Genomic DNA, 27,039 nt, shown 5'->3' with positions numbered 1-27,039 from the left:
AGAAGACAGAGCGAGAGGTTTCTGTTATCCAGTTAGCTGAGTCATAGGTCAAGGTATATTTTCCATCCAAGGCCATTCTTTCTAATATGTCACACTTCAATAACACTTGAGACTCAAAATCGAGCAATCTTTTTTGTCTGGCTGCTTGCCAGGGTAGCTGGAGACTTCTGGGCTGTGCACTGACAATGCTTTACTCAGCTAAATGCAACTGTACTCTCTGTCCTCAGGATGAGAGCAGGTTACAAAACAGCATCTTCATGTCCCTTTATGTGAAAAACACTGCTCAAAAAGGAAAAAAATAGAGTGCACTTGGTTTCCCTTTACATTTATCATCACCAGTGAATGTATCAGTTGGAATGAATTTCCAGCTTCTCAAAGAAGCTCTCAGTAGATAAGCTTATCTGTCATGAATCACATACACAGGCTGCCCCACAACCTACAAAATAAACACTGCCACAGCTGTCTCTAAGGAACAACCCTGTAAACAGTTGTCTTGTCATTGCAGTGCACAGCAATATGCAGGTAGCTGAATAAGTAGCCCCAGGAGGTTGGAGTTTTTCTAAAACTTTGTGTTTTCCTCATTTGACCTATTTTTTCATATTTGGAAAAGTTTTGAGGAAATTCTTCTAGAAAATAGGACTCTGGTCTTGTTTAGACTAAAATCTATTTCTTTTCTGCTAGAAGATGGTCAGCAGGTGAGGGTGGCTCACAGGCAGCTCAGACCTCCCTTCTGAGCTGAGCACACTACATATAAATATTTCCATCCTGTGATAGTGCAGGGCTGCTGGGTCTTCTGCATCTCTCACGGTCAAGAAAATGAGCCAGAAAATCCAGCATCTCTGTCTCTTACCTGCAAAACCCCAATGTGTCAAAAAGCAAATGGGATATCTACCTCTCTCTTCCTGTTAAATCTTCAGGAGATGTATGTGGTGATCTGTGGCTCTTGATCACTCGGGAGAATTTTGGTATTGCAACCATTGGAAGGTAAAGCATCCTAAATACATTGGCTGAGGTAAACTGGCCTTTGTATATCTTGGACTCAGATCCTAAGCAATGCTTTTTGTTTTTTGCTGGCATAGGCTGTGACATCAGAGGAGAGTCGGGGGAAAAGGACCTGGCCTTTCACTCACAACACAACTTTTGAAAGTGCCCTTGTAATCTGCTTTCCTTCAGGTCAGCCTCAAGACACACCTGGGAACTCATGACCTCTGGGCAATGTTAGCCACATGCTGTGGACAGAAGGGACAGCTGCAGCACTCATCTCCAGACAGATCTGTGAAGGTGGACTATGAAGCACCTGCAGTGGTTGTGCCCATCAGCAGATGTGAGAGGGCCACACAGCAGGTCTCCAGCACTGCAGGGGATTCCCTGACCCCCGGCCTCGGGGCAAAGGAGGTGACACAGAGACAGTAGCAGGCATGCGGGTAATGTCGACAGGGATGAGTAATTACTGACTCACCACTTTTCATTGTTTTTCAGTTTCGTTTTAGCAGGGTGTTTGACTGCCAGGTGGAGAGCAGGGGAGATTCAAATCCCACTTTTCTGCATGGAGACTGGGAACGACAGTACTGGCATATTTAGCTTCACTCCTGAAGTCATCTACCCAAACTGAAAGGGACCACCAAGAGAGAACCAGGGTCCACAATTTCCAAGGTGTCAAAGCTGACACTACTGCATTTCACCCCATTTCTGATTGAAGGGGGGGTTCTGTTTCAAAAAAACCTTTGTTCTCAGGCACAAGAAAGTGACATTTGAGGCTTTCTAAAAATAAATATGTAGTTAAAATGAATCTGGTACAATTAGTGTCTTAGCTCTGGAGACCATGTAGAAGAGGGGGACGAAAGGAGAGGACAATAAATTTATAATCTGGCTTTTAGCAAGGTGTAAATTTACCACCCAGACTCGCACCCATTACACCACAGACAGGAAACCAGCTGGTGGAGGGTGCAGTGAGTTTGTTCCTCCTCGCACAATGACTATGTGTGTTATTGATTTCACAGGTCTAACCATGACTGGTATATTTTTTAGATCTTGCCTGTTGCCTTTTTATGTTTTCAGATCAGCTATGCATTTCATCAGCCTCCTGCCCACCAGCAATCATAAAATACGAGCCTTTGTGGGAAAGCAGAGACGTAGAAAGAGTTTCTTATGAAATGGTGGCTGGGATTGTTCCAGACACCTCCAGCCAGCTGCTCTCCAGGCAGCAGCTTTGTGATACAAGAGACAGTAAACATCAGCTTTGGAAAGTCAGACGGTCGGGCCCTTTGGCTGCAGGCCCACTGAACAAGTTCTCCTGACTACTGAGGCATGGCTCCGAAAATAAAAGGGCTCTTTAGTGCTGATATCTTTGGACGCCACTGTGCAATATAGCTGGAATCAGTCCAGGGTATTCCTACCTGCTTTGCATCTTAGGCTACAAAACAAATCCAAACACATCAGTGCTTTCCTGGTGCTTGGTTTTCACTAAAGTATCTCCTGCTGTAAATCCTGCCCAGTCCAGCCTTGGGCAATGCAATGTCACTGGGCTGCTTCATGGCCAGTGGGAACCAGAAATAGATGATATAACTTGAGGGCCTTACAGTTGAACTATAGGAAAGGCATAGATGGAGACCAAAGGGTGACCAGCTTACCCTGTATATGGGGAAAGTTAATAGGCTGGGATTCTCCAGCAGGGAAAAGAAAATTACATGGAATGTAAAATCCTGCAGCTTTCCAGATAGGTCAGAAAGTGTGTAATTGCTCACTGCAGGGGAGGAGCTGGGGACACTGAAGTAAATGATCAGGCAGAACATTTCAAGGAAACTAAAGGGAACACTCTTTCACACAAAACATAATTCAGGAAGGAGAGTCACTGCCACAAATTTTTCACTGCCATAAATTCACCATCATAAACTTTTGGAATACCAAAAGTACTAACAGGTCAATAAAAGAGTGTGAACATTGGTCCTGAAAGGGTAAGGTGGAGAATAGGTCTGGAAGTCCCTAATGCATGGATTTTATTAGAGGTTAGGTAGGTCCCCTTTCCCTGACCTCTTTCTTTTATTCTTTTTCAGTAGCTGATACCAATAACTGTTAAAGACATGATACCATCTTGATGGGCTTTTGATTTGACTCAGTGCAGACACTCTTAGGAGGTTTAATGGACCAGCTCCTCTTTGGAACAATTCCAATGTCTTCAATGAATAAGAAGCAGAAATGATTTCCTACATGTCTGACAATTGCTGCTTTGTTTCCATTTCAGCATTTCCTAAGGCTTAAAAGCAACTCTTAGCCTCTGAACTTTTCATTTGAGTTCCTGTCTCAGTTCTCTTAGTTATGCACAGCATTACATTAAGACAAGTATAAGAAAAAAAAAAATACAGTATTGTTTTATTAAATTGTCACAACAAATAGTGCCAAACAAGGGGCTGAAACTCACATCTGTCCTGGTGATTGGATGAGGATGTATTCCATTACTGCCACTCTGGACCTGAGCAGTTTGAAGCCCTTGACAGGAGGGGGCAGATGCCTGGAGCAGACATGGGAAGCCCCTTGAAGCACTGGTACAAGGGCTAGGCACAGCTAAGTGACCACGGCCAGCTGGGCCAGGTCCCAGCCCCCCGAGGCAGCTCCTTTAGCTGTTTCTGTAGAAGAGGGAGGACCTGGAAGGTTGGGCCAGGTGTGTACATAAGTGTGTACTCATATACACAATCTCCCAATTAATATCATGGTTCTGTTTCGCTACATTACAGGACACAGGCAATGTTTCAAACCTTAAAAGGTGCAGACAAATGGTATAGCCTGTTGTGAAACTAATTGATTCTAACAGTTTTTGTTTAGTCATAGGATGACTCCATTTTAAGATAGCACTAAAATAAATTAAACATTTATACTATTTTTTTTTTTTGCTTTTTAATTTTATTATTTGCTCTTCTTTTAATTTCAGGGCTTCAGAATATATTCACCACCTCCTGGGACCCTTTTGTGGGCTGTCAGTTCTGCAATTTTTTTAGGTTACAAATCAGTTTGCTTTGCAGGTTTGTAGCTTGAACCAGAACTGCTACTGGGAAATACAAATGAATCAAATGAGAGACCCTCCAGGCACCACATGAATTCATAGCACAGATTGCCAGTGCCACCTAGAAAACAGAATGAGATCAAACACTAATTCATCTATGTCTGCAGGATGCTCTAGAATCCAGCATGGCCAAAATTGGAGACATCATCCTTTTTAAAATATGTGTTACAGTTCTCCTAAACAGAAGGATACAGACTGGCTGTCTCAAGGCATTATGAGACTTGTATATATGCTTGCATATATTTACTGCATATATGTGTTTCTGTAGGCAGGTTTTGTTCTTAATGTAAATTACTTTAAAATTTTCTCAGCCTACATTTATTAACAGATATTCCTGTGCAATGCAATTCTGTGTGTGAGACCCATTGGTGACCTTCCCTTGCAAACCAAGATGCAATCAATGTGGTAAAATCTGTACGCTTTTCTGTGATCCCAGTCAGTAGATTTATGATTTAATAATCAGAACAAAATCAGTTAAAGAAAACCCTCTGGCTCTGTCAACCTGCTAAGAGCACCTGATTGCTCCAGAGCTCGGTGAGAAGTCACAGTTTAATAAACTCCACCTGGTGCTGCCTCACCAGTGCTGCTTTGTACCTCTCTATTGCCCAGGAAGTCTGAGGTTGGTTTTATTGTTCTGAGCCTTCTGATTATGCTCAAGCTAGAATGAGGGATAGCACATTCCAATTTGTGGTGACCCTGTCTTGTGAAAGGGCTTTGCTATGAGAAAAAATAGAAATGAGGCTTGTGACCCCGTGTTTTAAATCACTTATTGTCACTACAGTGTATAGTCTTGATTTTGCAGAGCTTCTCTACCTGCACATTTAAAGGTATGCTTAAGACCATTTGTTTTATCCAAATAGAGCTATGTATTTAAACCTATATCTATGCATAGGAGCTTAGCTCAATGAATTTGTAAAGCAAAATGGGATAACTGAGGTTCCATAGCAAGCCAGAATGAAGCTGTGACACAGTCCTAAACAATATGCAAATGATGACACACATCACAGCTAAAGTCATAGGAGGAAAGGAACATTTCTGGCACAAGGAACAGATTGATATGGACAGCTAGTGGGGGGAAAATACAAAAATCAGAAATCACAACAACACACACAAAAGTTGAAGCTGTCACCATGCTACAATCTCTAAAAAATAAAATTGGAAACTCTCAGTCTGTCTAGCCAACATCAGAAGAAGAGGCAAAAGCATGAAACCAAAGAGGAGTATAAAGTCACTCCAGTTGCTCCCTAATGCCCCAAGCAGGGAAGGGGGAGAGATTAAATCAGCTGTTTTGAAAGAGAGGGAATCCAGTACATCCAAAGCAGAGCAGGAAAAAAGTAAATTGAAGCCCACATTAGTGCTACTGAAAAATGGACAGTCTTGTTTTAAGGAGAACATGATCTGAGTACAAGTAAAATGAGTTCTCTGTTAGATTTGATTTAAGAGAAAGAAAAAAGTCCATGGACAGACCACAGGAACTAAAATCCTGATTTAATTTTAACAAACTACAGTGAATGATGATGCAGAGGGAACAGAGAGAGGGAGCTAAGTGGATGACAGGTTAGTGTAGATTCCAGAAAAAAGAGCCTTTTCAGTCATTTCATTACACCTAACACAGCACCTGCTACTGCTTGAGCCATTTGTTTTCTCCTCTTTGTGAGCTTCATATTCATTCTTGGATGATATTTAGTTTTGTGTATACAGATATTACAGGATCTGAAAGAATTAGGAGAAATGTGTCAGAAGTCATCATTTGCTTCTTCAGCCAAAAGTATCCAGAAAAATGCTGGATATCCTATTTCTTCAAATGTTTACTACCCCAGACACAGAACAGACAGCTGTGTATGAGCTTGTCCTGGCAAAGAAGTGGAGAGGGTAACCTCATCTACCCTTTCAGCCTCTGAGCTTTGATGATTCACATTTTGCAAGAGCAGCTTTGCTTATAAATAAGAGCAGGTTTAGCAAGTGAAACCAGTTAGCCTTCAAACAATTAATGCATGCTTCCTAACAGAAGGCAGAGCTTGAACCCAAAGAGCGAACTCCTCTTGCTGTGAAATGCTTTCCAGAGTTTAATTTCACATGTAGGACCAGTAGCACTCACAGCAGGAAAGGGGAATGAGTCATGTGGGGATGTTGGGAACTGGGATGAGAAAGCATTGCAAAAGTACTCATAACATAAATTGCTTATCACTCTGCACTTTGTTCTTCAAACAGAGATGATTTTGACGCTGTATCCCTTTTCAAGGAAAGAGGAAAATCTGGAGGTAGCTAGACTGAAAGCTAATCCCAGCAGCACTCTTACCATCCTGAACAGCAGCACAATTGTTTCTCATGCAATGCTGTAAGAGAAGATAAAATCAAAAAAATAACAGATTTAGAAAGTGGGACTGTCCTTTGGAGCCCTGTTACTGTACGGACAGATTTATTTCAGAAAGGAGGAAAGAGAAAAAATATCATTCTGGCTTGACAGAGTTCCTATCTGTTTTCAGAGTCCTTTAGACTATTTTACATGATAAAGTGCAAGGCAAAGGATGTTCACATATCCTGGTAGTTACAGAAACTAAGGAAGCCTCCATCCAGTTTATCTCCAGCTTGGTACTCCCTTATCAGTTATATCATGGCCAGCTCAACTGAGATAAAGAGAGCCTTCTTCTGAGGAAGAAAGGATTTTGCCCATTTCAGGGCAAAAGTACACATCCTCAAATCAGTTTATACTGGCTGCCACTTCGCAGGGGCTTTTAATCCTGAGAACCACCTGCCCAAGTGACTCCACCAGCTTTGTAGGAAAAAAATTGATATTCTTCCCATCACATTTCTCTGGATTGGATGTTTGAAATGATGCCTTTGGGAAATAGCAGAATAGTCATGCTTAGGAAATAGGTACAAGGATCAATTCCAGTTGCTTTTTTTTTTTTTTTTTTTTGGTGCATGTTCCTACCAATGGATTTTGTGATACCCTTTTTTTCTTGCTCTATTTTTTTTTCCTGTTTGTGGGTAGATGAAAATGTAGACAGCAGTATGTTTCCTAAAAAATGCCTGTTTTAAACAAGGCACTATGCTGATTCACAAATCAAAGTCCAACATTCCTCTCCCATCCCATCTCAGCACAGATCCTGATACGTGCACCATAGTGTCAGATTTACTTCTTCAGGGAAAGGGAAAGTGATTTTCTTACTGATGTGATAGGTAATTCATCCTGTTGTGAATCAGTGAAATCAGGGCAATCCAATCTATACTGGCAAAGCTTATCCTGCTCCTTTGATAAGTTGTTTTCCTTGTCTGCCATTGCTGCATCCTGTGAAGCAATTATGCTTGGCCAAAATCTTCTCTGATTCAGAGTAAACAGCATATTGCCAAACTTTGGGAAATATGGAGTTATCTCATTGAGGTGGAGGTCAGTCATTTCACTTTGTATATGTGAGAATAGTGCTTTGTTCCTCTGGCAGAGAGCAAGAGACAGTGGCAGAAGCAGTGCAAAAGCTCAAGGGCTTTCTCCCCCCCTCTCAACTCCTGTGGCAGTCATCCACCCCAGGACAAAATGAGGTAGAGACATTCCTGCCATGATCCACTGACATTCAACACCAGTCTGTGCTGGGATGAGTGGATTGCCTCCATGGGGACCTGAGAACTGAGGCCAACAGATAGACCCTGTCCTGGCCCTGAGATATACAAACAACCAAGACTTCTATGACATTTGGCTTTTTCATTTAGTTTGAGTATTTCAAAATAGGTGCCATGAACCTGTTTTCCTTGGTAACTTTTCCACTGTGGCATTGGAGTAGTAGCCTAGTGGCGTTTCCCTTTGTTTTTGCCTGTCCACAGCAAGTTCCTGAAGAACTGAGCAAAACAAGAATTTTGCCTGGCTGGCTTGGGGCTGAGCGAGTCACTTGCTGGGGAAATATGACTGTCACATGTGGAGACGTTCTGCTTTCACAGATCACAGACAAGGAAGAAGAGCAGATCACTGGTACAGTGATCCATGGCAGCCTGGGGAATCCAGAGATGGAGAAATAAAGGGATATGTATCTCTAATTCAGAGCAGATTTAAAAAACAGTGTTGGAAAAAGGATCTGTATTTATACTCATAATACAGAACACAAGGATCACTTCATTCAGCAGCTGGAGACACAGGGAACATCCATATCCTAGATTTAGGTTTGCTTATTGTGCTTTTAGTATGGGATTTAGCTTATTAACTTCTGGCATACATATGTGAGCCAAACAGATTCTGCTTCCTAAATTATAGTCAATGGAAGGAAAGAGGCACTTCCAAGCCATTGTTCACCTTATCTATTGTAAAAGACTTCTGCAGGCTGAGACAAATTGAACTTGTAGTGTCTTTCACCTGCAGTAATTGTTCTCTTATCCTCACAAGGTAAAGCATATCACAGACCCATAGTGAACCTCCAATAAATACAATCTGCTAGAAGTATCCCAGTAAAGGTAATTTTTTACTTCATTAGATGGCTTCTTTCACCAAACAGCACCTTCTGTATTATCCCCTGAACATCATTTATCCCACAACAAATTAGCACTAAAGGAGCCTGCTGGCAGAGTCATGTATCTATAAATGAGATTCACACTCAGATATCTTGCCCAAACCCCCATCTGCATTGCTAGCACTGTCCAGAGGCACTGCAGGGGCAGTGAACTCTGCCTACCAAAGTGCCTAAATGTGCTTGTCCATCAACTTGCCACCCAATCCCACCCCAAAGTGTGGCTTGTCATAGATCTGAATTTCAGAAAGCTGAGAAGGCATCACAGCCCATGTCCTCCTGCTAGCACAGGATAATGAGGAGCTCCAAATGCTCCTGGGGATCACATGCACCCTAGGAGGGCTCCTTTGAAGAGGGAACAATGGGGACACGGCACAGTGGCTGGGCAAGCTGCCTTTCCTAGTCCAGCTGCCAGCAGATCAGAGGATCCCATGAGCAGCGATACCGATACCGGCGCGGCACATCCCGAGGTGGCAGAGACACCACCACTCTGCATTGGAAATGCATGAAGCAAAGGTGGGTAGTGAGGGAGCCAGGTGGGAGCTTCATGCTAAAACACACAGGACCTGGCAGGTCTGAGGACTGCAGCTGATGGTTTCAGGGAGGGGTTGTGTTTAACAATTCTGAGCTGGAAGGACAGGTTAGTCATACACATGGCCTAAAGCAAGGAAGGCAGAGAAATGAAAGCTGGGGAATCCCAAAGAGATGAGAGGTGCAGCTACACACACTGCAGTAAAGAAAACCCCAAACTTCATTTTGGGAAGGGCAGCTTGCTCCAGTATAAGAAGAAGCACACAACCTTGAGTGCTTGTCCAAGTGAGCATCTGTGAATGGTGTGTTTACATTCTTCCCCATATTAACAGTGGACATGTTTTTGTCTTCTGCTTAACCAGGTGAGCAGCTACTTACATCTGGTACAGCCTGATGCAGGGGTGAGCTTGGCTGTGGCAAACAACGTTTGCTCTGTTACTCTCAATGCTCTAGTATTTGTGCATGTGTATATGAGGGAAATCCCACAGACTTTTGTCCTAAAAGGTTAGAGGTGATGGCTCACAAATAGAGCAGACTGAAATAGTACCTATTATTTATCTTCTTAGTGTATGGGCCACAGATCCATGGAAAGCTTGAAGGTTACTGGCAATTTGCTGGTCCAAACCTTTGGAAGCCACCCCTCAAGGAGTCCTCTCTAGGTGATCATTGGAGAAATTATCATTTTGCAAGAGAAAAACAAGACTATCACCACCCAAGTGGCCTGAAATGAGGTGAACTCAACTAAGTCAAAGCAGAGCTCTGTCTGTAATCCATGCCTAGTCATGTAAGTTATTCTTAACTTCCATTACATATGTACAAACAAGGAGGTGGCACTGTCACCTGTGGTACTCTTCTGGGTGCCTTCTCTTACCCATAACTGCACACAAGACTGTCTCAAATCAAGAAATTGCTGATTGTGCCTTGGAGTAACTGAGGCACACCCTGACACAAGGTAGTAAGTACTGGGCAGCTCATACACAATAATATGTTGTTTAGAAAATCTTACTTGTTAGCCTACATCACTACATTGTAGCAAAGTTTCGGTTTCTACATGCTAGGTAGACAAGAAGAGATGGAGAATTTGGGCTGGTTCTGTAGTAAAGATCTATCCTACTCATGCAGAAACACTATCCAAATCACAGAGGATCAGGAAAATCAACTACAGGCTCCCTGAATTTCTATATGAAGCAATCACAGTTACACAACTCATAACTGAGTTTACTGCACTTGACTCTGTGCTCTTTATTACAGTGTTGACTAATGAAGTCTTACTTTAGAATAAAACCCTGCTTCTGGTAACATTGTGGTGTTAATATAATTATTCATTGTCTGTGTGTTGTGCTTGTGCCAGTGCTGAAGAGCAGATATTACGAGTGAAATCTGAAGAGTTTATTGTAAGCAAAAATAATTAGCTTCCTGTTCTGTAGGAACAAGTCTCTTGTCCACCAGACTAATTAGAACTCCAGTCAGTCTTGTGTCATGTTGCAACTAAATCTCTGAAATGTTATTTTTTTAAGGTTCAAAGACTTGACAGTGAGGTAACTCATCTGGATATCATATGAAAAGGATGACTACTTTCATTTATCTCTGTATCACCTTATTCACTGAAGTGTCATTATACAGCTAAGAAGCTTCTATAATTATTTTTGTCCTTGTTTCTGTTATATAATTATAACAAAATTTCTTTTTATTTCTGTCGGGTCTACAAGTTCCTGTGTGCATAGGCAGAAAAAATTTTCTAAAATCCAGGGAAACTCGAAGGTGAAGTCAAAAGCAACCAAAGCAGATAAGAGTCCACTTTAGGAAAGATGTTAATCAATTCTAGAGCCATCAAGTAGACCAATGAGAATGATCAAACATCTGTGAAAGGACAGGGTAACCTTTTTCAAGCACAGAAAAGATTGCTCCAAACAAAGGAATTAATCTTCCCTCCAATATTTGTGTTACATAGGACAGGAATTAACCTGCAGCTATGAAGATTTCACTGAAACATGAGGGAAAAGCTCTCTAATTGCAAGGACAGTGAAGCAGTGCAATAGACTTTCTAAAACGACTGCAGATAATAATTTCTTCAAGGAAGTTAGACATCTGCCATCACTATGCATGGTGCTGTGGGATAAGATTAGATGACCCCTGAAGATTCCTTCTGCTTTGTGACTGTGTGGGATAGCTGGGCAAGCTGTCCAGAGAAGTAGGCATATCCTGAGACAGGTGAGGGTCAGAACAACAGCAGAGCTGTCTGGGGTCACTAGGACAGGCACTGGAAGGAGGCTTAGTCATGACATGTCAGGAGAGGAGCTGCTTTAGGACCAGATGTGGGGCTTGTGGGGATCTAAAATGCAGTTTTAAAGAATTGATGTTGTAAAAGAATTTGAGTCCACATGCAATGTTCAAAAAATATATCTGACTATGGTGCCATGCAAACACGAACAAAGGAAGATAGTCACTGCCAGAGAAGGGTCCACATACAAATTTTTCAGCATCAGCCTGTTGAGAGCCAATCAGCTTCATACAAAGCTTTATCTGCAAAGCACAATGATTAGTGGATAATGGTGACTTATTTTTCTAAGCAGGTTCCTGCTCACCACAGTTGACAAGTAAAAACTCAGCCTAAAATCCTGAGGGTAGGATGTGTCACTGCAAGATATGCCATACTCTGTGTGAAGGAGGGGAGTGGGGTCAGGTAACCAGAAATTTTGAGGTGTAGTCTTCTCTCCAGAGAGCTGCCAGGTGCTAGACTGAGACATCACCATATCTTTTACTATATCTGCTCAGAAAGGCAGGCCAAAAGTGCTGGGATCAGTTCATACAAATTTCTCCTCAGGTCTCTGTTGTGCAACGCTGGTTTCTGTTCCTCTTCTTGCAATAATAAGCTGCAACTGCTGCTTCAGGGATTCTACAAAGGATGCAGCTTATGTAATATCCATTTAGAAATGACAAAGCTTTCTTTTTTGGGCCTTTCATGTAGTAGTCCACCCACATGCAGGCGGTGCACACAAATGACGTATCACCCGGGGGCCGAGACTTGCTGCAGAAATTGATAGTAAGCTGTTGTTATTCTAATTATGTGTCTGTCTTCCTTAATTAAAGCTATGCCACAGGTCATTTACCCTGGTGCAGAGTCCATGAACATTAATCCTGGCAGTGTTTTGGAATCAGAGAGTTCTCATTAGCATAGGATTGGCTGTGAGGGAAGTATAATCATCTGAAACCCTTTACAAAGGAATGTAAATTAGCATCCATGCCTCCCATGTACTATTGACATAGTGAATTATTTTACTGGCTAGAAATGAAAATGAGCACGGAGCAACGGTTCTCATAACTGCAGCTCAGGCTGCACTGTGTTTGCAGTGGGGATTTGTGTGTGTGTGTGTTTCTGCAGCCAGAAACTCCAATTATCATCTCTGATGGCTCACCAGCTCTTGAAGCTCACACTCCTCCCCATGCAAAGCACTGCAATCTGTTTACACTGAAGTAATAACTGAGAATATAAAATAGACGTTAGAATGCCTTATTAATCTTGGTGTTCTTCACTCAGAAGCATGGAGCCCATATTAGGAGTGAATTAAGGTTTGGGAGTGGCTTTTGAACCACATTGTAATAACAGGAATAATTCTTCAACTTGTCTAATCAAGCAATGTTCACACTTTTTTGGTCACAAATCACACTGCAAGACAGATCTTTAGTTTTGCAAAGATTGAAACAGCGAGAAAAAAAAAGGGCTGCCTCTTGTCAAGCACTGATTCCACAGATCAGCAAGAACATCACCCACAGCTAATCAAAAACCATCCCTCCAAGGAGACAAGCAAACAGTCATTTCCCATGCTGGAGCTGAAGAGAGGGATGCGATACCCACGGAAAGAAGCCAGAAGTTCTGACTGCTGGTCTCCTACTCTATCTATCCCACACAATCCCTTTTGCTTTATGTGATTATAGCATGGTAGAAATAATAGATGCACTTCTACAATAGAAATTTTTCTTCTACAGAGTAAAGGTTTGTACTTGGAATAATAACTTCCCTGGCACACTTCCCATCCTGCTCAAAAGCCAAGCAATGGCCATGGCTAATAGCCGGCTATGGCCAACAGTACTGTAGCTATATAATTTTGGAAATTCATTTTCAAAGCAAAGAATTATGCTCCTGATAGTAAAGTATAGCCAGGACATTGAGCTGCGATATAAAACAATATAATATTTCACTGGCATGTGTGAAAATGCTGTATTATCCTACATGGATATAGTCTCAGAGTACTTCTTACAGTGAAAAAAAAATAGGAAGTGGCAGGATAAGTCCTGTTTTCCTCAAAGTTAAAGAAGCCAGTTCTAAGGTGTGACACTTCTGGCCATATTTACCGGAAGGAAAAAACCACCCTAAAAACAGGAAATAGTGCATTAAAAATGAGCAAAAATACCTACTGATCTTAAGGGTTGCATTTAGACAGTGGTAAAGCAGTCTGGAGTAAAGCAATTCCATTTCTATTTAATTTATGCCATGATATTGATACAATTACCAGTAGCACAGTATCCAAGTAGCTCACAACACAGAGGTGCTATTACCAACATCATAATTTAACAGATGAAGAAATTAAAGTCCAAATTCTCAAAGCCATTAAAGTTTACAAATAAGATATCTTGACAAAGTGACTTGCCCTATGGTCCGTCAGGAAATCAAGTTCAGGTTTCTCACTCCCTCAGCAGCACTCACATAACTGGCTCGAGGTTTGCTTTCTGTGGGATGGTTTTGCTTTTGTTACAATATAAAATAATTTTAACCAAGACTATATGGTGTTATTGAGTCCTATTCTGTGAATTTAAGAACTGTTCAACCTCACTTGCACTCTGAGGAAAGTAACATGTATTTTTTTGAATGTTCAAAGTAGTCTTGTGTGTGTATGTGTTTGTTAACAACTCACAACAGATTGATTTTCCCAGGCATATCTCTGTTTTTAGCAGCCATTTGCTCCTGGTCTCCAGTCATCATCACAATTTGAAGCTGGCCTACTGTCATCAGAATTATTTGATCTTCAGGGTGAGAGGACAATGATGGTTGTGGGCACTTTGACAGAGAATCTGAATGTCACAGCAGAAAGTGGGGAGCTGACAAAGAGGCTCCTTACTCAAACAGAGGTTCAACGTTCTGAGGCATTTAATTTTTTCTCTGTGTTTTGCTAGGGGTGAAAAAAAAAGTTGGAACATCAGTTAACAAAAATGAAGACAGGGCCATAGAGCAATTTTGGGAAAGGAAAATTCAAACAATCTCAACTACTGTCTGCAATCAAACTTTTGCTCCTGATAGATATCTAAAATGTTTGGAGTGGATAGGCAGCAGTTTCTGGTTTTATTCTATGGCATTAATGATTGTGGCAAAGTTGGGGCAGCAGAACCTTTGACAAAGGTGATCACCTAAATCAATCAGACATGCATAAGTCCATAGGACAAGATGTGATTAATAATATGGGGCTCAGAGAGGTGGTGTCACTGCAAGTGCAATCCCTGTCATCTTTTAGAGGCCGCAGTAATCAGTCAAGATTCCCAATGACTGAAAAAGGCCAAAGTCACAAATGTGTTCTTGAAGAAAACCAAGAAGGAGATGCCTTCTTGAGGAGGCAAGACCTTGAGAGGAGAGACCTTCTGCCTGTAAGATAAGGTCCCTGTAAAGGCCATAGAGAACATTTCCAGGCACACAAAGGACAATAGGGTGATCTGAATCAGCCAGCATGGATTTTCTGAGGACAGATCATGTCTCACTTACCTGGTTTTCCTCTATGATCAGATGATCAGCTCAGGGGACAATGGGAGAAGAGATGATGTTGATTTTGAAAGATCTTGGACTCAGTCTCCAAAAGTTAGTTTCAGCTAGTTGTTCAGGCATTGACTGCATAAGTGACAGTAATTTGGAGTAAAATTTGGCTGGACTTTTGGGTTCAAGGTCCTGTTATGAGCAGCAGGAAATATGGGCTGCATCCAGGTCATGGAGCAATGGTGCCCATCTGTTCAATGTCTTCATCCATGACTTAAATGATGGGACAGAACTCACTCAGCAAATTCATGGATGATACCAAATTAGAGAGAATAGTTGATAAGCTATTGAAATATTTTTGGAAATATTGTTTGGAAAGAAAACAGCAGGCTGGAGATACGAGCTGACAAGAACCATGAACTTCAAAAAAGGCGAAGTGCTGCATCTGGAACATAGTCATTCCATGTCCCAGTATGGGCTGGGTTGTCAGCTGGATAGAAAGCAACTTTGCAGGGAAGGATTGGGGTGATACAGTGGAGAGCAGGTTTAATATGAGCCAACAGTGTGCCATTTCTACAAAGAGGGATGGCCACATACTGGGATCTGTCAACAAAAGCATAGCCAGCCGGTCAGCTGCACTATCCTTTGCTCACACACTGGTGAAACTACACCTACAGTAATATCTCCAATTTGGGATATACAAGGGGGAGCCCAGAGGAGGGCAACCAAGGTGGTCAGGGGGCTGGAGCACTCAGCATATGAGAAAAGGCTGAGATTTGTTGAGGGGAAATTACTGCTACAGTTGACTACAACTGCTTGAAGAGAAAGGTATAGAGAAGACTTCCTTCTCAAAGCTGAACAATACTAGGAAGAAGACATGCTGCAGCATGCTAGTTCTGACTATGCATCAGGAAAAAAAGATGATTCTGCAGGTGGTAGAATATTGGCATAGAGCCCCAGAGGGGCTGTCTCCAAAGGTATCACATTTGGAGATACTCAGAACTTGACTGGACACAGCTCTGAGCAAGCTGGTGTAGCTTGGTGCTGCTTTGAGAAACAGGCAGGACTAGATGACCTGGTGAGGTCACTTTCAGCCAAAATTATCACGATTTTGCAATTCCAGGTGAGCACAATGACTTGCATTTGTATTTTGAGAAGATAGCAAGTCCTAACCTGAAAATTTAGGACAGAAAAGCCATTTCTGCTATTACAACTGGGTTTCAGCCACAGTGATAGAAATGAGCTCTTCCTCCCCTCTCAAATTGCCTTCTCAGCTGTGATGTCTGAAAGAAAAAATGACTGCACAGAAATCAGAAATAACCAAGTTTTACTTTATTTACATAACACCCCTGCCAAAAAAGCAGATGATCATTTCAGTGTGCTTTATTAGATATGCTGTCTAGGCTCTCATCAATTTGCATGACTTGTCATTACCTCCTGGAAGGGTCCTCAGGACACATCCAACTTTTTCATGAAGTGCTGGCATAGTCCCTAATACAGCCTCAAGTGGCCCCTCCAGTGATCATAGAAACACAAATGCAAAGATATCCTGAAAAAACACAGTACACACAAAGGGCTTTTACTCTCCCAAGTAATTTTGGACAGACAGCTAGGTAATTCCCTCGCCCTCTATTTTTATCTGGAAAGAAGCTCTTAAAATGCTGACTACAAGGTCAGAAGGGACGAACATAATTCCCAGAAAGCTGCTTGGTTTTGGGAGGTGAGTCCTCAGTTTCCCTGCAGAGAGCTGGACCGTGAAGAGGGCAGGGAGCCTTGAGGTGAGCACAGCTGGCTGTCCCTCCCCAGCTCTTGCACTGGGATCCAAGGAAAGTAAAACTTTTGCAGCCAGTTGCTGTTGTCATGCCTGCACCACAGCATGCAACAGTGTTGGTCCTTGTGTTTATATGGCTCAGACTACTCAGGGAAAAAGGCAGCTGCTCCCCCAAAAGAAGTGTTGTGGGGTCGCATCTATGCTACTCAGCAGATCTTTTTGACTTTTCTTTCCCTGCCTTCATTCTCCACCCAGCAATTTGCAGCAGATGAGTGTTGTTGATAGGCACAGTGCTGTTTCAGAGACAGTGTGATGCATCACAGGGGGATGCCCACCAAGTTCAAGGCTGATCAAAAGTTAGACAAGGCTGCATTTGGCTTTTCTGACAGTGGACTGCAGCTGAGTCTGTTTCTGCCACAGAAAGGGGAGGTAAGGGATGGCTGCTCCTTTGTGCTCCATGGGGCATGAAAGGCCGTGGGAGGAGAGGCTGCCTTTCTTCCAAGTGCAAACACAGCCCTCATCACCTCAGCCTTGGCCTTGGCTGCCATGGGCCACCTGGCTCTGCAACCTGGATAAAGAGGTGATGGGACACTTTGCAGGGCCCTCAGCAGCTCCCCTCAGCAGCTGCTTTGTTTACCTGTGCTTTGTTTACTGTGGAAGAAAATGCCTGGGACCAAGGCAAGCATCCAAACCCAAGCTGACACAGCTCATTTAGGCTTGGCAGGGAGTAGCTCTTCTGGATTCAAAGCCAGTGAAATGATGGCACTGGCAAAAGAACAATTTGCTGCCTGTATTTTTTTATTGTTTGTTGTGCTATGAGTCTTGGGAGAAGGGCCTTTGAGAGAAGAGGGGCAGAACTACAAGAATTTGACTCTGATCTTGAGAAGAGAGGGAAAGCAGGCCACATTCTATTTGTGTGGGTTTGTTTGGGTTTTTTCTTAAAACACAAAAGACAGAGGAAACAACGGACATTATTATACAGCAGTGATGCGGAGACATGGACTCCCATACATGTCCATGGGGTGTTCTTTCAGCTCTTTACTTCTGGGGCCTGCCTGGCCTGGTCTACCTTGAACTTGCTGAAACAGAGAGCAAAGACAATAAAAATATTGCAATTGCACTTCATGCACGGTCCACACACATTACACAGGGACACTGACTTCAGTAGGGATTTAGGTACCCTATGTAACTTTGAGAAACTGGACTTGAGGGTCTCCCCAGATGCTGAGTCCCTCCTCCGGGCATGGTGTCAATGGTGTCTGACTTTAGGCCCTTGATTACTGGTTCTGTGTATGTGTGTGTGTGTGCAAGATATATTAAGTCATCTGACAAACAAAATCTAAACATTCCACAGGTTGTCAGCTACAGAAGCATCTTCTCTAAATGTATGTAAACTAAACCAATTTCATTACCAAAATGCTGGCAAACCCTCTGTCTTGCTTGAAGCTCTTAGAGTCCTTTGTTTCCAAATGCACTAGAGGTACGCAAACACATCAGGCTGCAGGAGCAAACCTCATCTCCAAAATGGGAAAAAGTCATGTCCAAATGACTACTCCAAAACACACAGATAAGTAAAGACAGAAATTTCAGTTCTGGGCTGGGAAACGTGAACGAGGGAAGTGGCCCTGCCGAGCAAAGCAGACAGACTGGCCACACAGAAATTGGTAATTGTAGGACACTCCCAGTTCCTGAAGTAGGACTCATATATCATGACCAGGGTGAGATGGTAGAGCACCCCTGAAGTCATCCTTGTCATCTCAGTCTCCTCCAGAAAGGAGATGTAGCATCCTGCATGTGTGCCTGGTCTGCATGATGTGGAGGCTGGGATTCGTGGCAGAGCTTCCTACAGAGCCCCACATCAGCCACAGCAGTGCTCAAATAAGGACTGGGAGAACTACTGGGATGATGTGCGGTCAAAACCTGAAGGAACTGAATTAATGGAAAGTGCAGAACTGATTTCTGTTTGACAGGATTTGAAATGTTTCCTTTTTTGCTTGTTTATTTTTATATCTTCCTTAAGACTTATTAAAATGGCTTAAAAATAACAGCTAATCATTAAATATCCAGATTTCCAGGTTAAAAAAATTCCATTATTTTCAGAAAGTGAAAATAGACATGATTTAGATATTGACCTGTATAATGCAACTTGCTAGAAACATTGTTCATAGCATGGCAAACACAAACACTGGATTCATTTAAAGTTGAAAAATTTTCGTGCTGAGTTTCATTAAAAAAAAAAGGAAAAAAAAGAAAAACATTGTTCGAACTTTTTAATATTGCATCATTTGAGCATCTGGAAGCACAAATGTAATCTCAAAACCAAAAGCAAGACAGCAGGGGAAAACCAAACCAAACAAATCCTTCCTACCAATCCAAATGCTGTAAATGATTAAAAACTCCTTGCTGTGTTTGGATGCAACCCTGGATGGTTTAATAGCGTTTTGAGTTACCAACTCACCCTTCACAGAAACCCGTGATGCAAGCACTGCTGTTTGATAGACTTGTGCGGGTAACCCCGAGATTTGGGGGCTGAGATTTCGCAGAAATGCTCTTTTTTGGCAGCGTATGTGCCCGGCCGAGGCGGGGGGGGCACCTTCCTCCCTTTGAGAGCAGTCCTGCGGCTGTTCCCGGCAGGTCGCGGTGCGGATCCCGGGCGGACGCGCTCCGGATCGCCCGGGCGGTCGCGCCCCGCGTGTCCGGGCGGACGGTGCCGCTGCGCGGTGCGGCGCCGGCACTGCAGGGCTGCGGGCACTGCAGGCTCCTCGGGGCTGCCGCCGGCACTGCAGGGCTGCGGGCACTGCAGGCTCCTCGGGGCTGCCGCCGGCCCGCAGCCTGCCGGCTCCGCACAAAGGGAACGGGAAAGGAAGGCTCGGGGGCAATGACAGGTGTCAGCCCGGCCGGGAGCTCCAGCGCGGCCGGGCTCCAAGGATGCTTCTGGCCTCAGTCGCCCAAGCTGCCAAGAGCTGGCCGGCCGGGAGTGGGCCGCGTTTCTTAGAACAGGGGCTCAACGTGATGGGGCTTAAGCTCAGCCTAAAAGGGCTTGTTGCAGGAACCAAGGAGTCAACAAAAAAATATTCTCCTGAGCAGTGAAGACCCCATGTTACAGAGAATACAGGTTGACTAAGAAGCAAGTGAAATTAAGGGAAAATTCCTCCTTTTTTTTTTTTTTTTTTTTTTTTTGGGTCTTTTTGTGGTTTTCTTTCTTTGTTTCAGGTTCTTTTGTTTTTTGTTTTGTCGTTTTTGGTTTTTTTGTTTTGTTTTGTTTTGTTTTATTTTGGTTTTTTTTTTAATCTGTCCTGATCACACAAGGATTCAGGATGAGGATGTTTATATGTTTTCTAAGTCAGGGACTTGCAGACCCTTGTGTTGTGCTGCAGCTGCTATTTACAGTGGATTCTTGAGGAGGTATTTCAGTAAGAGACCAAGAGGAGCCAGAAACAGGAAAATGAAGTTCAAGGCCCTGTTCCTAGCCTGCCAAGAGGATTGGGACAGATAGTCCCTCTCCAGCCTCTTGTGTCCCTTACCTGCCTCTGTTTTGCCCCTCTGCTGTTCCTGACACAGTGAAACAGTGCCTAGCACAGACGGACACCCGTCCAGGGGCTGCCATCACGCAGATGACATCGGGAATAACGCTAACAGATGGCAGGTCTGAGGAGGAGCCGCTGCCACCAATGCAGGCTGGCAGGCAAACATTCCTGCTCTGGCAGCTGGAACAGCGGTAGTGCAAATGAAACATGAACAATTTCCTCCCCGCCAGCAAAGAAAATAGCTCCAGGGAGAACCCAGGGAGAATAATTGCCAGTCTCCTCTAGGTATCATGGGAACACAGGCCATTCAGCAATCCCCTAGTAAACAACTGCATCTTATTTCTAATACAGAATAAAACCCCAAGAATCTAAGAGCTGGTACTGCACAATTGCTGAATTAGCTGCACCAGTGCCTCCCTCCTTCTGACCTTTCACTGAAAATCATTGAAGTGAGGCCTGCAGGAGTTCTACTGTATCCAAAATGGGCTCTTAACAGACAGTGAATCTCCTGTCACAGAACAATGCAGATAGGACAAATACTTAACATTCTTCTTGCTCTTGTCTTTGAAGAAGATGCTGATCATTAGACCGGTGAAATTCCTCCTCCTCTTGGGACTCAGCCAGGTCTCTCTGTTTTCAGATGCCTTTTTCCTATTTTTCTTTTTATTTTTTATTTTCCTTTAGTCATGGTTAAAATATGCTGCAGCCTTACAGCATGTACTGCAGGCTGGCTGGTGTGCCCCTAGAAACTTTCAGTAGCAGCAAGCAGAGACAGGGTTGATGCTGGCATTCACAATGAGCATGGCTTATCTTCACTGATATCCAAAGAGTTACAACAATGCAGAAATCCCGTAAGCCTCAATAAAGTAAAAATCCTGTAGATACTTGCTGGTAATTCAGAATAATATGCTAATAACTGGTGCTATTTGGCTCAATGGGACTACTCCTCACAGAGGGAACTGTGTCAGACTACCAGAATATCTGCACTCAGGCTTTCCAGCAGCAGTTAGTTATGGATACAAAGGGAATAATAAAAGAATAAGGTAGACATACCTCCCTGATGTGTCTTCCCAGTTTCCAGTAACTTCCTATGCCACTGGCATAGTTCCTGACTTTTGGACTCCTATTATAGGAAATGTTCTTCTATCTCCTGTGAAATTCAGCACACACATTTGTTGTCATCCCAGCAGGTACCAGGATTCCCTCCAAACAGGGGTCTCAACTATGATCATTTTATGCCATGGGTTCTACTTCACTTGTATTAGCAGACTAGCCTGTTTAAGAGATTTCTCTGAAATAAAGGACTTGTGTAAGGATAATGCAGTATATATTTGACTACCAGCTTTTCCTATTTGCAGGAACCCACTGAGAAATGTACCACAGGCTCTGGTAAAGGAAAACTGATGAATACAAAACTACTAGGAGCACACATTGTAATGAGCACAGCTGCTGTTTAAAAAAAGTAAAATGGCAAGTTATTTCTATATCCAGGGCTTAGAGAGCAATCACTCTGCATACCCTGCAGCCTGGCACAGGCACAGACCAAGAAAAGATAAATAGAGGCCTGCTCAATCCTTACCACAATTTTTCTTTTGCTTTTTTTTCCTTGGTCCTCACTCCCCCTTGCCTTCACTGGTAAAACCCTGCTCTCATTTCCCCAGACATGGATGCAGCAGAAATAACGCGGGTAGGAAGCATGTTTTCCTCTGCTAGATTACTGGCACCCAGGAGCCCACTCCAAAATTAATTCTCCAGCCGGTATCTCACATCCAGTCTCAGGAGTGGAAAAAGCCACGGAGACAGACATGAATCACAGGTGATGCCTCTAAACCTTTTTTTTATCCTCCCTTCAATCTGATTCAAGGGCGGGAGCAAAAACCCTAGCACATTCCTGTAGTGGCAAATAGTAACTAGAAAGCCTCTGGCATTTCTCAGAGAAAGAGCTGAATATATTTTGCCAGGATGGTTGGTTGAACACCACTGCAGCTCCATAACCCTTCATTTCTGTCCACAAAGCCTCAAAACTGTTAAGGTCTTAGGAGAGAGCAAAGAAGTAGGAAATGGGGGGGTCTGGCTTATGATGTGAGCAGCAGCCAGGCTGCCCAGGACTTTGGCACATCTCCTCCCTGTGATGGGGAGGATTTGGTTTCCATAGCAGCAATGGCGTGATTTCCCCCACTCTTCCTCTCCGGGACTTGTATTCCACGAATACATGGGAGTGATATTTCCCCCCAAGGCTTTCATTTTCCTGCTGCACAGTTTTGTCGTGCTCCAGCAGGTCTGCCTTTTTCTGCCTTTTTCTGCTTTTTCCTGACACTGGTTTGGGGAGCGAGGGGGGGCCATGGGGATGCCGTGCAAGCATCACTGTCGCCTCCCTCTCCCTCTTAACGCCACTCCACAAAAGATGCAGTGTTCCCTGTCCCCAACTGACTCATCTTCGCTGAGGTCCCCCTTTTCCTTGCCTGTCTCCAGTGATCAGTTCACGCATGCCTGGCTTTCCATAACAGAGCAGAGCTGTGTGCAAGTGCCAGGCGCCCGCACAAAGCTGGAGCGCTGCCTGCAGAGGAAATGTCAATACAGGAACACCAGGCTATTTACAAAACCCCTCTTTATCGTGTGACAGAGATGCACGTATCTCTAAAACAGTCATACCTGCTGTTTTGATTTTACCCACATGAAGCATATGAAGACTCTTGTTTCTCCTGATGAAGAGGAATTTTTTTTTTCAGTACGAAAGAGAGGAAAACAGGGTCAGAAATAGGATGGCATAACTGCAAACCACACCAAGTATTCTGGGGACTCGTAGGAGGATCTGAAAAGCAAAGCCTATTCATTTTTTTGCAGCTGATCTGCCTTCAAAGCAAATGCTCCTTTAGTTGTACACATTTGACATTTGTCTGCTTCAGGACCAAGTAACTTAGCTGTGTTCTTATTAGTACCACAAAATGTTTTCTTCTTCAGTGTGGAGTCAATACAGAGGAGAGGCCAAATTCTCCCTGATTTTAGCAGGCTTCCCAAGATATGGGTGCACTGTATGTTGTGCATATGTGCCGGTACTTCCTGTGCTCTGGAACATCCCAACCCACATATCCAGGGCAAATGCACACCAGGGAGTCCTACTGGCAGCTAGGATGGGGGAGCTGGGACTCAGCACTGGGCAGAAGCAATCCCCAGCTTTTAGATCACAGCTGGCACTGGTCCCACCAACACAGAGGCTGCCAGGCTGAGCCTGTTTTTGGTGCAGGCTCACCATCTAGGGCGAAAACGTTACAGAGCCCAGCACAGCTTGGTGCCTTGACCTCTCATGGAACTCTCATCCCATCCACCAGTGGGAAGTGCATGGCTTGGCATCCACCCACACTCAAATACTAGTCAAGACTATTCCCATTGCTCCCACCAGATTGTTCCCACGCTTTGGGCAAGTTGATGTCTCTTCATCTAGGAGAAAGAGGGTTCACTTATTGGCATAAATAAGTTTTTTCACTACCCAGTTGTTATTTACAGACACTAATGTTTCTAAGCACCTTGAAAGTGGTTTTGTCATTGCTTTATTGCTTTTAGTAATATCATTGCACTTATGTGGTGAAAGAGCCCCAAAGACTGCACTCAGGAATCAAGACCTCCTTGTGGAAAGTGATGCTGAGATAAATTTGACCACAAAATTCCCATTAATTTCCATATGTCACTGAATTCTCCAGTCATCTTGGAAGAGCCTTTTGCTGGAGTGCAACATCTGTTCTGGCTCGAAAGATAGTAGTAAACATCACATCTTAATTAAAACTCTGTGTACAGTTTTGGGAGACATTCCTCCTAGGAAAAAAACCAAACTTAATGGCTTTGCTCCCATGTGCTGACAAAAAATGCCTGTTACTGTCCTTGTTTTGGCAAATGCCAAGTCCCCATTTGTCAGAGTAAGAACAGAGTTTGGAGGAAAGGCAGCAAAAGGACTCTCACTCCTCTTGGCACAGTGTCCCTTGGTGAGAAAATTGCTTTTCTTTTCTCAACCACATTGGTAAGAAAGCCCCTCTAGATGAGCTTTCAGAGCTTCCAGATGTAGGTCACAGGTTTAGCATGGGATTTGTTATGCCATGTTCTTCTTCTTCCACGGCACTTAAATATATCTCTAAATGTTTTTTCAACCAGCACAATGCAGGATGATCCTGATACACTAACTATTACTTTATCAGTCAGGTCCACAAATTGACTTCGATGCAAATATTTTTTATTCTCAGTTTCCCTTTCTTGCAGAACTGCAACAGGACTAGTGTAGCTATATTCTTATTCAATATGAATAAAAGAGCTTGAAAAACCTGTTTTCAGCATTCAACCCTTATTTGGGCCCTGCAAGTTTCCAAATAAAGTAAAATTTTATTAGAACTCTGTTCAAAAACTTCTTTTGTTTGAATAAGACTGGAACAAAACTGCAAATTCCTCAAAGGATGCACCAGAGCACACAAATTATTAAAACATTTATTTTAGTTGAATTCTTCAATAAAAGGACTATTGCAGAGACCTTCAAGATCTATCATGATATAGAAATAAAAATATTCGGAATATATAAGTGAGAATATGGGTTTCACCGAGCATCTGCTGAAACCTTCCATGGCTCCCACATCCCATCAAGTTCCTCGGAGGTCAAGCAGCCTGTGAGTTCTGGATCCCCACTGCCCAAACATCTCCACAGAAAATAAAATCTGGTCTTATCTAGATGCCATGTAGGTACACAAACCTGAACTAGGTAAATAAACCTTTTGTAGTCAGTGTTGCAACCTGTCAGACCTAGATAACATAGTATGAAAATGAATCACACTCAGCTTTTCTCTCCTGACTATAAAGGAGGTCTTGGTTGACTAAATCAAGTGCAAATATCAGTATTTCATCTGTCTGAAGTCAAAGAGTCACAGAATGATTTAATGTAGTCTGGAGATCCAAAGCCCTACTCAGAGCAGGGCTGACTTCAAAGTTAGATCTGAAAAGCTGAAGACCTTGTCTAGCTGAGATTTTAAATTTCCATGGCTGCAGATATCATTGCCTTGCTGAGTAATGACCTCACTGGGAAGGAAAGAACCCCAACTTCCATGCAATCAGAATTTCCCTTGACATAACTACTAACTGCTCCTTTTTCTATCACTATGCAGCATGAGATTCTTTCACTCAGGGTTAGTGTGACTCTGACTTTCTCCATTAAAGAGGGCTATTAGGGTGTGAGCAAATCCTATCCTTGGTTTCCGGTCATGGGGCAACAATCAGTAGTGTATTCTTTCAAAACAGAGGAAACCCTAAAATGTTTCAGATTGAGGAGTGCATGCTCAAATGCTAGGATTTCCCAGAAAAGCTTTTTTGTCCATCAGAATTTTTACACAGTGCTAGTGCTGAAGTGGGAAGGTTTTTGCTAGGCCGCTAATTTATTTTCTATTTTGGGTTCATCCTTCCTTTGATAGCTGATCTGGATTTACACCTCTTGGCATAATCTGATGTTGGTACAAACGTGCATTTTGCTTTTGGAGGCATGGCACAAAGGCTGCTCCACAATCCAGGCTATAACTCTTTCCCTGTAGGTCTTTCAATCTATATAAAGCACAGCATAGCTGAGTACAAAGCAGATAGAAAGAGCACATAGGTCACAACTGCATGACTGTGACTGTGCAATGAATCCTGTGAGTGTACTTTGATTGAAAGTTGCAGTCTGTTTTGAATAATTTCTTTTTTTCTTTCTTTAGCAATGACCTGCTTGTTATTTCAAAGAAAATTAATGAACAAATCAAACCAATCCAAAATCCATCCTAATCTATTTCTGTTTCTGCTAAGTAACTTAGTATGATAAGACAATAAGTCAGCTCTACAACTTAAATATAAAAAAGCTGATATTCATCAATTTTTGTTTTGTTATGGATGGTGTTGACATAAATGGTGACCACAATTAAGAGCTTATTCTGGAGCTGCTATGCTTTTGCTGAAAGCAAATAAATGATGGATAGCCTCACTTTCAGGAATGTCTCAAATTGCAAAAATAAAAAATCAGAAGCTTAGTGATTTGTGTCCTTGGGAAAGCCTAGGCAGATCATTTAATAGATTTTTATTTTACAAAGAAAATAGGAGCTGCATAAATATGTAAATGAGCCATCCAAGAATGAGCAAGCAGGAGAAATATTATTGCTATTTGACTGGCTGGCATGATATATATATATTAACAAAAACATGCTCAGAGTCATACATGGCTCTTGTGTGCATTTTTAAACACAGATGCATAGCTGAAAGTCTGTGCCTATGCATGCAAATAAGTGATAAAAATATGGATGGGAGCATATGCATTCAAATGAGTTGGCACCTCTATTCAAACAGCAGAGAAATCTGTATGTGTCATGATTTCCTCTAATTCCAAAAATCTTTCTTCCTGGACTTGTCTGCATATTCTCAAGCACAAAACAATCTCTTCTGAGATACTGGAGACCTTCAACTTCATTGCTATATTTCACATTTTCTGCCAATAATTCTGTGATCACAGTAAAAATATTTTCCGTGTAAGACTTTCATATATTGATCCTACCACCATATTCTTTTGCAAAAGTATTCATGTTTGTTTTCATTCAGGAGTATTTTATTTGTTAATCAGTATGGAGTAGAGTTTGGCCTCTTCTAAGATGTCTCCCTACAGACTGATGAAACCATAGGGTTTCCATGTCCAGCTCACAGAGAATTCTTCAAAATCCAGCTCTAGTTCCCAGTGTGGTAGGCTTGAACAGTTCTGTCATCATCATCACTGGAAAATAGTATCATCTCAGTTTATATCCAATATGCTGAAAAAAATTGGATGTTAATACTAGATAATGGAGAAAGAAGAATGCAATGCACATTAAACAAATAACAAGAGAGAGGCCATGGCAGGTTGGCAGATTGGCTTTTGGCTAAGAATACTCCAT

The 27,039-nt window shown here is 42.7% G+C and overlaps 1 long non-coding RNA gene across 2 annotated transcripts in view; it reads right to left on the bottom strand.

Moving 5' to 3' along the window:
- LOC143693467 (uncharacterized) overlaps nucleotides 1–21,411 on the bottom strand; it is a 151,272-nt gene extending 129,861 nt beyond the window's left edge. For both annotated transcript variants that reach the window (XR_013181162.1, XR_013181164.1), the window contains exon 1: nucleotides 21,173–21,411. This is a non-coding gene — a long non-coding RNA (uncharacterized LOC143693467). The remainder of the gene's footprint in view (nucleotides 1–21,172) is intronic.
- Nucleotides 21,412–27,039: the final 5,628 nt, after the last annotated feature.

Source organism: Agelaius phoeniceus, chromosome 2 (assembly GCF_051311805.1).
Source record: "Agelaius phoeniceus isolate bAgePho1 chromosome 2, bAgePho1.hap1, whole genome shotgun sequence".
NCBI classification, from domain to species: Eukaryota; Metazoa; Chordata; class Aves; order Passeriformes; family Icteridae; genus Agelaius; species Agelaius phoeniceus.
The sequence above is the reverse complement of the archived record's forward strand: the minus strand, read 5'-3'. Positions and strand labels throughout refer to the sequence as shown.